At 39.9% G+C, this 14,168-nt stretch overlaps 1 non-coding gene across 1 annotated transcript; it reads left to right on the plus strand.

Annotated features, from left to right (window-relative positions):
- Nucleotides 1-12,860: 12,860 nt before the first annotated feature.
- Nucleotides 12,861-12,967, plus strand: LOC143604749 (small nucleolar RNA R71). The gene has a single exon (XR_013148349.1). It is a non-coding gene; the product is annotated as a small nucleolar RNA R71 (small nucleolar RNA).
- Nucleotides 12,968-14,168: the final 1,201 nt, after the last annotated feature.

The raw sequence follows: 14,168 nt of genomic DNA on the forward strand, positions 1-14,168 counted from the left end.
CTTCAGGTAAACGGCTATCCTGAAGATCCAATGGATCAGCTGGACCGACCACATACGAGTATGTGTCCTTTTAACTAAGTATGAACGACTAATTTTCAGCGAAAGAATAAAAACACATCATAAACCGCCCCGGTCACTTTCAGTCATCTGGTTAATGGCTATCCTCATACTCTACAGGTAGAAATGAGGACCAAACATATCCGAAGATATGTCCTTCAAACTGAAGCAACCGACATAATTCTAAGCGATAATGACGTTTTTTTTTTTTTTTTTTTTTTTGCAACTATAAACGAAAAACATGGTTACTCGGGATTGATCATCCCATTTAGCTCAACAAGGTTTTGAAAACGATTTTTGTCAAACGCTTTAGTAAACAAATCAGCGAAATTATCTAACGAATCAACCTTTTCGAGCACTATCAATTTCTTCTCAGCACAATCCCGTATAAAATGATGACGGATGTCAATGTGTTTAGTTTTGCTATGCTTTACGGGATTGTTAATTACTGAGATAGCAGCAGTGTTATCTATGCAAATAGGAGTATGAGTGAAATTCAGACCGTAATCGCGCAATTGCTGTTGTATCCAAAGAACCTGGGAGCAGCAGTTCGATGCTGCCATGTATTCTGCTTCACAGGTAGAAATGGCGACTGAGGTCTGCTTCTTGCACTGCCATGACACTAATCTGCCTCCAAGAAACTGACATACACCTGTTGTCGACTTCCGATTCTGATTGCATCCTCCATAATCAGAATCCGTGTAGGCGACTAACTCCAAGTCTCCCCCTTTCGTGTACCACAACCCTAGCTTCGGCTTGCCTTTGAGATAACGCAATATCCTCTTTACACCTTTCATGTGAGATTCCTTTGGGTTTGCCTGAAAACGAGCACAAAGACAAACTTCAAACATAATATCAGGTCTAGATGCAGTTATATACATTAAAGAACCTATTATTGCCCGATATTGGGTGGGGTCCACGTCTGATTCACTGTCTGAATCAGCAACCAATTTATGGTTGACGCAAACTGGAGTATCAAATGGAGTGCTGTCCTCCATCTTGAAGTGTTTGAGAACGTCTTGGACATATTTAGTCTGATGAATGAACATCTCATCTTTCTTCTGATCAACCTGCAATCCTAAAAAGAAAGTTAGTTCACCCATAGCACTCATTTCAAACCTCTTTTTCATGACGGCTTCAAACTCCTGACACATGGCGACTTTTGACGCAGCAAAGATGATGTCGTCCACGTAGACTTGAACCAGAAGAAGGTCTCTTCCTTTTCTCTTCACGAACAGTGTGCTATCGATCTTTCCCCTTTCAAACTCATTCTCAAGCAAGTAATCGGATAGAGTTGCATACCAGGCACGAGGGGCCTGATGTAGCCCATATAGCGCTTTACTTAGCTTGTACACGTGATCAGGAAAGTCTGGGTCAGGAAAACCCGGAGGCTGCTCAACGTACACAACCTCATCGACTTTACCGTTAAGAAATGCACTTTTCACGTCTAATTGGAACACCTTCATCTCCTTGTGTGCAGCAAATGCCAAAAACAGTCGAATCGCTTCCAATCTTGCCACGGGCGCAAACACTTCATTGTAGTCGATCCCCTCTTACTGATTAAAACCTTTTACAACCAGCCTTGCCTTGTTCCTTATGATTATTCCTTTCTCATCTCTCTTACATTTGAAAACCCATTTGGTGCCAATCGCATGCACATTCTTCGGTTTTGCAACCAAATTCCATACCTCCATCTTCTTGAACTGGGCTAACTCTTCTTGCATGGCTTCGACCCACGAGCTGTCCTTGAGAGCCATTTGATAGTTCTTTGGTTCAATATGGCTGATGAAGCAGGTGTACAAGCATTCGTTAATGATGCCTGTATCTTTAATGCTTGTGTAAACACAAGTGTGCTCATTCAAGCTTCGTCTTGTTTGTACACCGTCGGACAGATCACCTATCACGTTCTCCAAAGGGTGATTTTTGTGAACACTCGTAGTCGGAACCGAACTGACTTGCAGATTGTTTTCCAGGTTCGAAGATAGTTCATCAATGGGTGATTGTTGTTGAGAGTGAAAAGGATTGAAGAATTCCTCTTCTGTAGAGGCAGCAGGGGTATCAACAGCATTTGACGAGGAAGGTTGACATTCATCGTACTGCGGTCGTTGCACAACACTTTCTTCCTCATCATAAAGAATCTTTGTACCTATTCTCTCATCAACTTCTGAACAATCCAAGTAAGGCAAATTAAAAGATTTAAAAAGCTTATCATAGTCGAAAGCCCCAGCGGGTCCCGTGCTTGGTTTTGGTGATTTGTAACTTGTGATGTCAGTGTTACACACCACCTCAACCTTGCTGGTCGATAGATTAAAGACTCGTCTGTTGGGTGTCCCAACAACATATCCGACTAAAATACCTTCGTCGGCTATCTCACCAAATTTTGAATTCGTCTTTAATATCGTACACGGGGACCCAAATGGTTCGATACCATTCAAGTCAGGCTTTCTACCATGCATAAGTTCATAACATGTTTTATTCAATCTTTTAACAGTTAAAACTCGATTAAGGATATAACAGGCTGTTGCAACAGCTTCAGCCCAGAACACCACAGGAAGTTTAGAATCAGCCAGCATGGTTCTGGCTCCTTCAATTAGCGTTCTGTTCTTCCTCTCAGCCACCCCATTTTGTTGCGGAGTATACGGAGCGCTGTACTGGTGGTCTATCCCTTTCTGTAAGCAGAATATCTCCATCTGATAGTTTCTGAACTCTGTCCCATTGTCACTCTCCCCATAATATTCTCAACCTTGGTAATCAAGTTAACTACCAACTAAACCGTTTAATCCTTTGTCTTCAGGAAATATACCCAAGAATATCGAGAGAAATCATCAGTTATCACCAAGCAGTATGATGTTCCACCTAGGCTTTTTACATTCACGGGACCGAAGAGATCCATGTGAAGTAGGTCTAGGGTACTGACTATTGAATTAACCTTCTTGGTGTGATGAGATTTCTTGTGTTGCTTTCCCTTCTTGCACGATAGACATTGGTCCTCAAAGTTGAAATTTTTCAAGGGAACACCCAGCACCAGCCCATTCTTGACAATGTAGTTCATTTTTCGAAGATGTATATGCCCCATTCTTCGATGCCATAACTCGGACTCCGATTCAGTTGCTTTTGACAGAAGACATGATTCTTCTGTTGCCATCTCAGTCGACCTCATGTCCATAACATATGTATTCTTTTCCCTTGGAGCCTTCATTACTATCCATGCCTCTGGTATCTTGAAACGAGGATACAGTACAATCGCTTCATTTTTGGTAAAGTGCACAGTGTAATCTTTGTCACAGATTTGAGACACACACAGCAAATTATGCTTCAGCTCTTCAACGAAATTCACCTTTTCTAGCTTCATTTTACCATTTGTCACCGTCCCCATTACAGTAATTCTACCACCACTCTCTCCAGCAAAACTTACTCTACCTCCCTGAACAGGTTTCCATTCGTGTAACAAATTCTTGTTACCCGTCATGTGCCGGGAACAGCCGCTATCCACAACCCATAGATTGTTTGCAGCCCTGTTCAACTGTTCCTGCACAATTAAAGTAAAGGATTAAAATCTGGGGACCCAAGACCTATTGGTCTTGGGTCGATTAAATCTGTTAAAAGGCATCCCGTACTTTGGCTGTCCAAAGTTAGTATTAGAATGATTTCTGTAAGTCCTAAAAGGATACCTTCTTGTAGATTGACTATGAGGCCATCCAAACCTTCATGAATTAATTGAATTATAACTAATGATTTGGTTGTTAACAGGGAAAAACTGAGATCGATTTCTTTGAAAACCTGAATTAGTCCAATATCTGAACTTTGATGAGTTTGCATTCTTACCATTATAGTAATTACTGTTAGCTCTATTCTCAGTTTTCGAAGGCCTCATACCTCTGAATCTCTGATTCAGATGGCAATCAGCAATCAGGTGTCCTATTTGATTGCATCTGAAACAACTTCTGTGTTCAACTTTCGTCTCAACAGTTGTTTTAGATGTTGAGGTTGCATTACTGCCCGTTTATCTAACATATGGTGGGACATACGGGTATAGTGGAGAATTCTTTTCAGTTGGTTTATGTTCCTCTCCACGTTTTAGTAACACTGCCTCTTCTTTTGTCTCACTAGACTCGGATGTCTTGTCCGAATTTGATGAGACAGAACTAGGAACAGAAATCTTAACATTCGAAACAGGCTTACTCGTTTCGCTTTTACTAACTTCTGGATCTTTAATCGTAACTTTAACAGGAACTGTCTGACCAATTTCAACATCAACAGATTTCTAATTACTAGGATCATAAGTATAATTATGATTATAAGGTGGTGGAACTTCAGAATATCTAATTCCTCCCCTTTTAACTAGGGAATTTTGATCACTTACGAGGTGATCAAGTATTGCGGAAGAATTTCTAAATTGCTCAAGCTTTCTGTTTAGTTCCACCACTTTCACCTGGTAATCAGCTATCTGTTTATCCCTTTCAGCAATTAGTTTGGTTTTCTCATCTAACACTTCATAGCTAAGATCAATTACTTGTATTTTTTCAGCTAGACTGGCTTTAAGACTTCTGATATCTTTCTCACTAGCTTTTATTTTTACCGTGTAACTGTTTTCTCTAGTTTTAGTGTAATAATGATCTTCTTTTACTGTTTTAAATTGAGCATCCAAACTAACAAACTGATCAGTTATTGTTTTCAATTATTCAGACAGATTTTCACATTTCGTACAAGGGAGTTTAGAACTTACCTCAGAGAGCTGATCATTCACCTCTGCCATATAAGCTTGATCTTCTCTTGTCTCTCTGTTTTTTCCTTCAGTTTCAATGTTAACCAAGTTGGCCTGTTCGAACACTTCCTCAACTTGCAGATTCCAATTGTATTCCCCGTTCTGTCTGGATATCATCGCCCTATTCTCGTTACTTCCCCCATTCGGTTGTGTTGGCCTGTTCTGACTACGTTCTACTCGTTCATTTGTGCATTCTTTAGCAAAGTGTCCATTCTGTTGACAGTTATAACACTGAACCTTTGACTTATCAAACCCTGGTCTTTCGCCAACAAACTTTCTACCAGTTTTCTTCATAAACCTTTTGACTCTTCTTACTATCATCGCCATCTGCCACTGTTGTTAACTAATCTCTTCAATGTTAGATTCTACTCTATGTTAGAACATTTCTGTGAATGCTATTCTGATCTAAGTGGTCTTAGATCAGCAACGAATGTCTTGTATCTATGAAAAAAGATTTATCTTTGGGTTAAGACCCTGAATGCCATACCTTGCTGAAGGCGATTCACGAGAGAATCGCGCACAGTTCCCTTTGGCCGAGATGTGAATGCCCATGATTTGCTCGGTATAGTGATGGATTTCATGGCCGACGTCTAACCGACACGAATACGCTATCCTAGATATTGCAGATCCATCTCCTCCAGATCATCAGCATCGATCTGATCATACTCTTCGTCTAAAGTTGCAGGGTCAACGATTTTACCTTTAATGTAATTTTCGTAAGAAGCAATAAAAGATGCATAGAGAGCAAACTGCTGTTCAGTAGATTTAACACTCATGGGCATCTGAGAGTAGTTATTGTTCGGAACACTTGAAGAAAAACTACCCTTTGTTGCTTGAGGTTTAGAAGCATTTGTTCCACCAGCTACGAAACACACATCACCATCCATGTTGAGAGTTACATGACCATCATGAGTTGAGTTAGAGCTCGAGTCTCCCTTTGAATAGTAAGCAGATGATTCGGACTTCGAGCTTAAACTTGAATCAACTTTCGCACCATACATTCCCGGATCCTGAACCTGATCAGTTGGTGTCTCTTTTCGAACCATGTTAAGTTCAAAAGTTCGTAGTTTATTGACTGCTGTTTCCAAGTCAATGTTGGCAAACTCTTTATCTTCTCTCATCAAGACAGTGTACATTTCCCATTTCAGTCGGATAGCATCAAGAAGTTTTTCTACGATCTCCTCTTCTTTGTAAACAATGGAATAATTGCTGAGTTCGGTCATCAGGTGATAATATCTTGTGATGATATCATCAAGTGACTCATTCTTCAAATGTTTGAACACCGAGAATTGGGTTTTGAGTAGCTTAATCTTGGATGCACGTATCCCCACATTACCTTCATATCGGTTTTTAAGCGCCTCCCATAGCTCTCTGGCGGTTTTATATTTTATGAAGGTGTGAAGAATCTCTTGTGGAAGAGCCATTGTTATCGCAACATGAGCTTTGCTTTCAGCCTCATACATCTTCTTTTCTTCCTCTTCCATCTTGTTGTACTTCTTAATTTGTTCGCAACCCTCATACAAGGCCGTTGGTGGGATGTATCCATCTTGAATGCACACCCACATCTTAGCATCTTGATATTTAACATATTATTCAAACCGATCCTTCCAAGCCACGAAATCGGTACCCTTTAGCATTTTTGGGGCCTTAGTTGCAGAGCCGGCCTCAACTTCCATTTTCACCAGTTCCGAAATGTTTATCGAAGTCATCGCTGAAAAAAAATACGAACAAACACTCAAAGAAACCCAAAATTAATTATTATTTTTTATTCTGAACAGTACTGTAGGCGAAGTTAATGATAACTTCGCTTAAGTCTTAACTTCGCCGGATTACACAACTTCGCTGAAATCTTAACTTCGCATTCTTCTCAACTTCGCCTGATTAGGCGAAGTTGTAGATAACTTCGCTTAAGTTAAGAGAACTTGTGAGGTAGGCGAAGTTGTTAATAACTTCGCTTAAACTTATATCTTCGCCTAAACCCTACAAACAGTGGCGGCAACTTCGCCTGATGAACACAACGATTTTGTAGGTTTGATTTAGACGTATTGTGAGGTATGTGAAGGTGTAATGGGTTGTTTTTGATGGTGGGAGAAGGGTAGGACACGAAAACTCGGTATATTTACGTAAACTCGTCCCGCGAATAGTCGAACGGAACGATTTCTACACCCGTGTGATAATCCCGAACCACACAATCATGAGCAAAAGCTCTGATACCAATTGTAGGTTCCCAGCCGGATCTACACGGAAATATCTCGTTCTACGTAGGTGCGGAATCCCTACGTAAGACGATACGAGCGTAGAATCGATATACGTTAAACACAAGCAAACACACGTTACAATAAACAAAGAACACGTTGTATTGCAACTAAGAACACGTGATTCACCGATCACAATTACACAAAACTGAACAACTGATACAAATAACCCGTAGGCTAAACCTATATATCATACGACAACTTCGCCTAACATGTTTAGGCGAAGTTGTCACTAACTTCGCTTGTTCCACAAGTTCGCCTATATCAGGCGAACTTGTGAGACAAGTTCGCTTAAACATCAATACAAATCCAAATAACACGATTACAGACACTAGATACTGAACTACTGACATCATGTACCAACAGTGTTGCATGATCCGTGAACACGATGGTCATAGAAAGGACAAGATAAGATTGAAATTTATCGAATGCAAAGATGACCGCAAGGAGCTCTATCTCGGTAGTCGTGTAATGCTCATACGCGTCATTCAAAGTCCTGCTCGCATAGTAAATTGGGTGAAAGTGTTTATACCGTCTTTGACATAAAACCGCTCGACTGCAAAATCGCTAGTATCACACATCAACTCAAAAGGACAAGTCCTGTCGGGGGCTACCATGATATGAGCGTTGTAACGTCCTAAATATTATAATATTAAATAAAGGAAGATTGTGTTAAGTTGTCGAGTATTAAATAATATTAGCTAGTGTTTAATAAAGAAAAGATCATGGGCTTGGATTAGTTAAGATGGATTAAAGGGTAATGGGCCTTAGGTCCATGGGCTTTAAGGGATATAAATACCCCCTTAAACCATCCTAAAACCCTAATCCTCATTTCCATCTTTCCATATTTGCCTACACACTCAAAAACACACACATATCACCATATTTATATAGGGGCGAGAGAGAGGGGTGAAATCCGAGCCAAACGAACGTGATTCTTGATAGATTCTTCAATACACAAGATAGATACAAGACCTTAAGCTCATAACCAAGCTAAACCGTAACCTTAAAACACGTAAAGGTATGTCTTTTACCTTAAAGAATACGTTTTTTTAAACGTTTAGTATTAAAGGTTCATGTTTTATGTTACAAACGTGTCAAGTTTGAGCTGCAATCGGACTAGGGAAAAGCTGGGACTAAAGCCGAACCATAAACGAGCGACTTAAGGGTTGTAAAATGCACGTTTTGGTCGAAAAACTAACCCGAACAGCAGCAGTGCGACAACTTTGCCTGCAAACAAGTTCGCTTGCAAGCATGTTCTCCATGTAAGTTCGCTGAGCAAGTTCGCCACTTAAAGTTCGCTCACGTATAAGTTCGTGTGTATACAACTTCGCCTGATATTTAAGTTCGCTGGTAAATAAGTTCTCCTGATATTTAAGTTCGCTTATATATAAGTTCGCCAGATATCTAAGTTCGCTTATATCTAAGTTCGCTTACATATAAGTTTGCCCGGTATCTAAGTTCGCTTATACCTAAGTTCGCTTATATCTAAGTTCGCTTATATCTCAGTTCGCTTAAATTGAGACCTGGATACATGGCGACCTGTATATGTATACCTATATGTGCATACGCGTGAAGGTATGCAATATAAGGACCTAAGAGATAAACGCTAGAACGTTGAAATAAAGGAAAACCATAAAAAATGCTAAGTAAAAGTGAGCTAATGCTAAGACACTAGATTAGATCAGACGAGTATTGATACGTGTAACGTATATACAGTTAGCAGAGCTCAACAAAAGAAAGGATTAACTATTAACGGAGAGAGAAACAGAATCCATGTGAGTTTCTAGCCCCATTTCCTTGTTATGTTTTCGGGGCTGTGTGCATACTCGATGTGATAGTTAATACACTTACTTTAAATGGTAAGTGTATGCCATGTATGATTTATATGTTAATTATGAATATCTTGAATGTGAATGAAAGCTTGTCGGTACGTGAACGATCTTCGAATATTGCACGTATTTACAAGGGAGGTATGTATGTAATGGTTGAATGTGTATGATAGCTATATGTACAATATATGAATACGTATGAATGAGTAAAGAATGTATGTGTATAGTATGTAAAGACAGAAAGTACGAAGATGAAGAAGTAAGGGATCAGACCCTAATAATATCTAAGATAGAGAAGAAAGGGATCAGACCCTAATAATATCTGAGATAGAGAAGTAAAGAGGGATCAGACCCTACTAATATCTGAGATAGACAAGAAAGGGATCAGACCCTGCTAATATCTGAGATAAACAAAGGAAAGAGGGATCAGACCCTAATAATATCTGAGATAGAAATGGAAGGGATTAGACCCTAATAATATATGAGATAGAATGGACAGTGAATATAAAGTATGAAAGTAATAAAGTATGTACGTATGTATGAAAGTATGAAATGAAAGTAAATTAGTAAAGTAATTATTATGTATCTTCGGATGCATGATCGAAGTTAAGTGTATGTATTGTATGATGTATGATTAACTAGAACTCACTCAGCGTTGCTGACTCTTTGTATGCACGCAGGTGAGTAGGATGAGACAGCTAGTTTGAGCGGAGACACATGGCAGAAGAATTAAAGCCTGGCATCTGAAGACGCAAGTTGTTTATGTTTAATGTTTGAATATTGAAAGACAAAGAATGTTTTAAGACATGTTTATGATTTGATATGTAACGTTTTATGAAAGTTTTATATTCCGCATAAAGTTTTAATTAACTCTGATATTTAGAACTGTGTTTATGAGTAATTTCAACATCAAATGTAGGGCACCGGTAAAGGGGCCTTACAAGCGTTCACCAATTTCATCTTTAACAACTCCAATGCACGAAGGAACTAAGAGGAGAAAACAAATGGGGCATCCTTCTCGAGAAGCTTAGTCATCGGGCGAGCGATTTGGGAATAGTCTTTTATGAAACGCTAATAAAAACCCGCGTGACCAAGAAAACTCCTAATATACTTCACTGAATTCGGTGGTGAGAGCTTAGAAATGGTATCAATTTTGGCTCGATCGACCTTGAGCCCCGCCTGTGAAATCTTATGTCTTAACACAATGCCCTCCTTCACCATGAAGTGGCATTTCTCCCAATTAAGAACAAGGTTAGCCTCTTCACACCTGGCCAATATTTTCTCCAAATTTATCAAACAATGATCAAAAGAACTCCCAAAAACAGAAAAGTCATCCATGAAACCTCCATGGAGTCCTCGATCATATCATGAAAAATCACCACCATACATCTCAGACACGTGGTCGGGGCATTACACAATCCAAATGGTATCTGCCGGTAGGCAAATGTGCCATAGGGACATGTGAATGTCGACTTCTCCTGATCCTCATGAGAGATGGGGATCTGAAAATATCCCGAGAATACATCGAGAAAACAATAGAACATTTCCCCGACAATCGCCCTAACATCTGATCAATGAAGGGGAGGGGAAATGATCCTTTCGCTTGGCGCCATTGAGTTTGCGGTAATCAACGCAAACTCTCCATCCCGTGACGGTACAAGTAGAAATTAACTGTTTATCTCATTCATAACAACCGTTATACCTCCCTTTTTCGGGACATCCTGCATAGGGGAATCATAGATCGGATAAATCAATCTAGCATCGAGTAGCTTGATTACCTCAATCTTCACAACGTCTTGCATATTAGGGTTGAAACGCCTTTGATGCTGCATCACAGGTTTTTACTCCTCCTCCATCAAGATCTTATGGGTAAAAAAGGATGGATTGATCCCTTTTATATCCATGATGTTCCAAGCGATCGCAGGCTTGTGCCTTTTGAGAACCGTGAGCAATTTAACCTTCTCCTCACTCGACAAACTCGAAAAAATGATAACATACACGCGGGACCCATCCTCCAAAAAGGCATACTCCAAATGGGACGGAAGTTCCTTAAGATCAATGGATGGTGGGTCTTCAACAGAACGTTTTGCTTTAGGTTCGGAACCACGATCAACATCATCAATTTTCTCCAAACACTCTGAAGGCTCGTGGTCTACACCATAGACCAACTCCTCAAGTAAAGACTCAATGACAAGGTCAGATCCCTCTAAATAATCAACTAAGCATCTGAAGAACTCTCCTCACACGTGTCCAGAGGTTGTCACACACACAACAATCAAAGGTATCAATGTAAAGCACGTCATCATGATCCTGCGGGTGTCGCATGGATTTCCTAATATCAAAGGTCACCTCCTCATCTCCAACTCTAAGAGTGAGTCTGCCAGTACAAACGTCAATGAGAGCTCTAGTAGTAGCTAGAAAGGACGACCTAGGATAAGTGGTACATTTTTATCCTCATCCATGTCTAAGATCAAAAAATTGACAGGAAACACGAATTTGTTGATTTTCACAAGCATATTCTCAACTATACCACGAGGATATTTCACAGAATGATCGGCAAGTTGGATGCTCATGCGAGTAGGCTTAGGCTCACCTAGGTCTAGTTTGGAAAAATCGGAATAAGGCACCAATTTTATGCTAGCACCTAGGTCGGCTAAAGCATTACTAACTGACAAACTACCGATCTAACAAGTAATGGTGAAACTAACCGGGTCGGTAATTTTTTTCAGCAGTTTATTCTGAAGGACCGTGGAACACTCTTCATTCAAAGTAACACAAGAAAGCTCATCCAACTTCTTCTTACTCGTGAGGACCTCTTTCAAGAACTTAGCATACTTTGGCATTTCTTTCAAGGAATCAAGGAACGGAAGTTAATGTGTAACTGCTTAAAAAGCTCTAAGAATTTCCAATACTGCTCATCCATCTTCTGATTCTTCAAATGGCCTGGGTGTGGAATGGGAGGAACATATGCCCTGACTGGCTCAATGGTTTGTGTGGTACTTGATGGGTCTAGCCTCGAGTGCGCCTCACCAAGAGTCTCAGTTTCGATCTCATCAGCAATCGGTTTTGGTGTGGAAACCGATGCATCAACATGAATGGTAGTCCTACCATTCTCGGGGTAATATCCTTATCCTCATCATTTGGATTCCTTTCGGTGATATTAGGAAGGTTACCCTGCTGTCTTTCAGATAGGAGTTGAGCAATCTGTCCAACTTGATTTTTTATGGTTTGCATGGACGCTTTCTGATTCCTCAACTCAAGATCGTGTCTCTGGAGAGTCTCATCAATTTTCAGGTTCCTTTTCTCAGCCAATTTGTTTGAGGTCTCGGTCTTAGCCAAAATTTGGGACAAAAGGCTTTCAACACTAGTCCCCCCCCCCCCACACCTGACTAATTTCCACTGCTGGAACCCTGAAATTGAGGCTTTTGCTGGTAAGATTGATTTTGGGTTTGACTTTGATAATTTGGCTTTCTATCAAAACCCGGTAGCATTTGATTTTGATTGCTACCACCATCTTTCCAGATGAAGTTGGGGTGGTTTCTCCATCCCAGATTATAAATGTTGTTGTAGGCATTGTTTTGGCGGCCGATAAATTCAACATCCTCCACCGCCATGGCCTGCCGGCACCAACTAGTCTGGTTTTTTCAGTCACACACACCACAACGAGAATTAGATTTGACAAGATCAGATTGCATTTGGTCAAATCTTTTGGTAAGAGCTTTTAACTGGGCGGATACAAGGGTGTTTGAATCAACGTGATGAACACCCTTAGAGGAAGGAATACTACGAGGAGGATTATATGTGAAACTCTTCTTAGCAGCTTTCTCCAAGGTATCAAGCGCCTCATTTGGTGTACACCTACCAAAATCTCCTCCCGCAACCTGATCGATGGCCTACTTTTGTGCCCCGGATAAAGGGTCAAAGAATGTACGACACTGAATCTCGTGACTCAAACCGTGATGAGGGCATTTTCTCAACAAGCCCTTGAACCTCTCCCATGTTGTAGGAAATGACTCGTCATCATCAAGACGAAAACCAGTGACGTTTGCTCGGAATTTTGCAGTTTTATCGGGTGAGAATTATTGAAGAAGAAACTGCTCAACTAATTGATTCCAAGTGGTGATGGAACCGGAAGGAAGTGTCTCCAACTACTCCAGAGCAGACCCACAAAGTGAAAATGGAAAATTATAAGTCTCACGGCATAATCAGAACAATCATTAATTTTAAATGTCGCACATAATCGAAAGAAATGTGAAACGTGAGCATGAGGGTCCTCGTTTATAGACCATGAAAAGAAACAAAATTTTTAACCATATTAACGATGCTCGACTTGATCTTAAAACTCACTTTAATAGGGGGTTGTGTGACGCTGCTGCCATAACCTTCAAGTGATGAGATGGCAAAGATGTCCATGTGACCTTGATCGTTCGAGTCTGTCATCTCTTCTTCTTCTACCTCGTAGGTGTCGCTATCCTCCACTTCTTCGTTTTCAATTACCTCGGAAACCTCGCGTGCTCTCCTCCTCAAACCTTCTCGAAGATGTCGCTCGGGCTCAGAAAGAGGTGAAACAAGCTCAGGACCTGGTGTAGTGGACATTCATCTACCGGAAGAACGCGGAATGGAAAATGAACAAAGACAAGGACACTAACTAAAAATAAAATAAGATGAATAAAAATGAAATAAAATAAAATAACATAGATCGAAAATATCAACAAGGCTAATCAAATACTCTGACCGTTCTTTAAAAATCACTATGTCCCTGGCAACGGCTCAAAAAACTTGACGTGTGTGAATATATATATATATATATATATAGAAAAGGGTTCAAATAAAAAGAAATAGTTTCCTAGGAATGGTAAGAACCAATAGATTTTCGACATGTGGCATTACAACATATGGTGAAAGAACAAATCTAGGAAACTATGTCGGTTATAATGGTAAAAGAGTAATTCTAGGAAACTATGATGGTTTTTGGTAATTTTAAATCTCAACCATTGATTGATATGATCAAATGGCTATGATTTATTCCTAATCTTCCTAGGAAACTACTTCTTTTTAGTATAACCCTCCCCTATATATATATATATATATATATATATATTCAAGTAAAATTTCTACACAAATCGGGTTTTAAAATAGGTTTTTAACTACAACAAAACCACACACGAAAGGCAAGTGTACCTATCGTTTGTAATAATGTAATGGTAAGAACCAAACTCTTAAGTTGAATTTTAAATTAACTAAACTAGCATACGATGA

The sequence above is a fragment of the Bidens hawaiensis genome, unplaced genomic scaffold (assembly GCF_021521415.1).
Source record: "Bidens hawaiensis isolate Kalapana, Puna unplaced genomic scaffold, B.hawaiensis_p1.1 tig00066407_1, whole genome shotgun sequence".
Classification (NCBI taxonomy): domain Eukaryota; kingdom Viridiplantae; phylum Streptophyta; class Magnoliopsida; order Asterales; family Asteraceae; genus Bidens; species Bidens hawaiensis.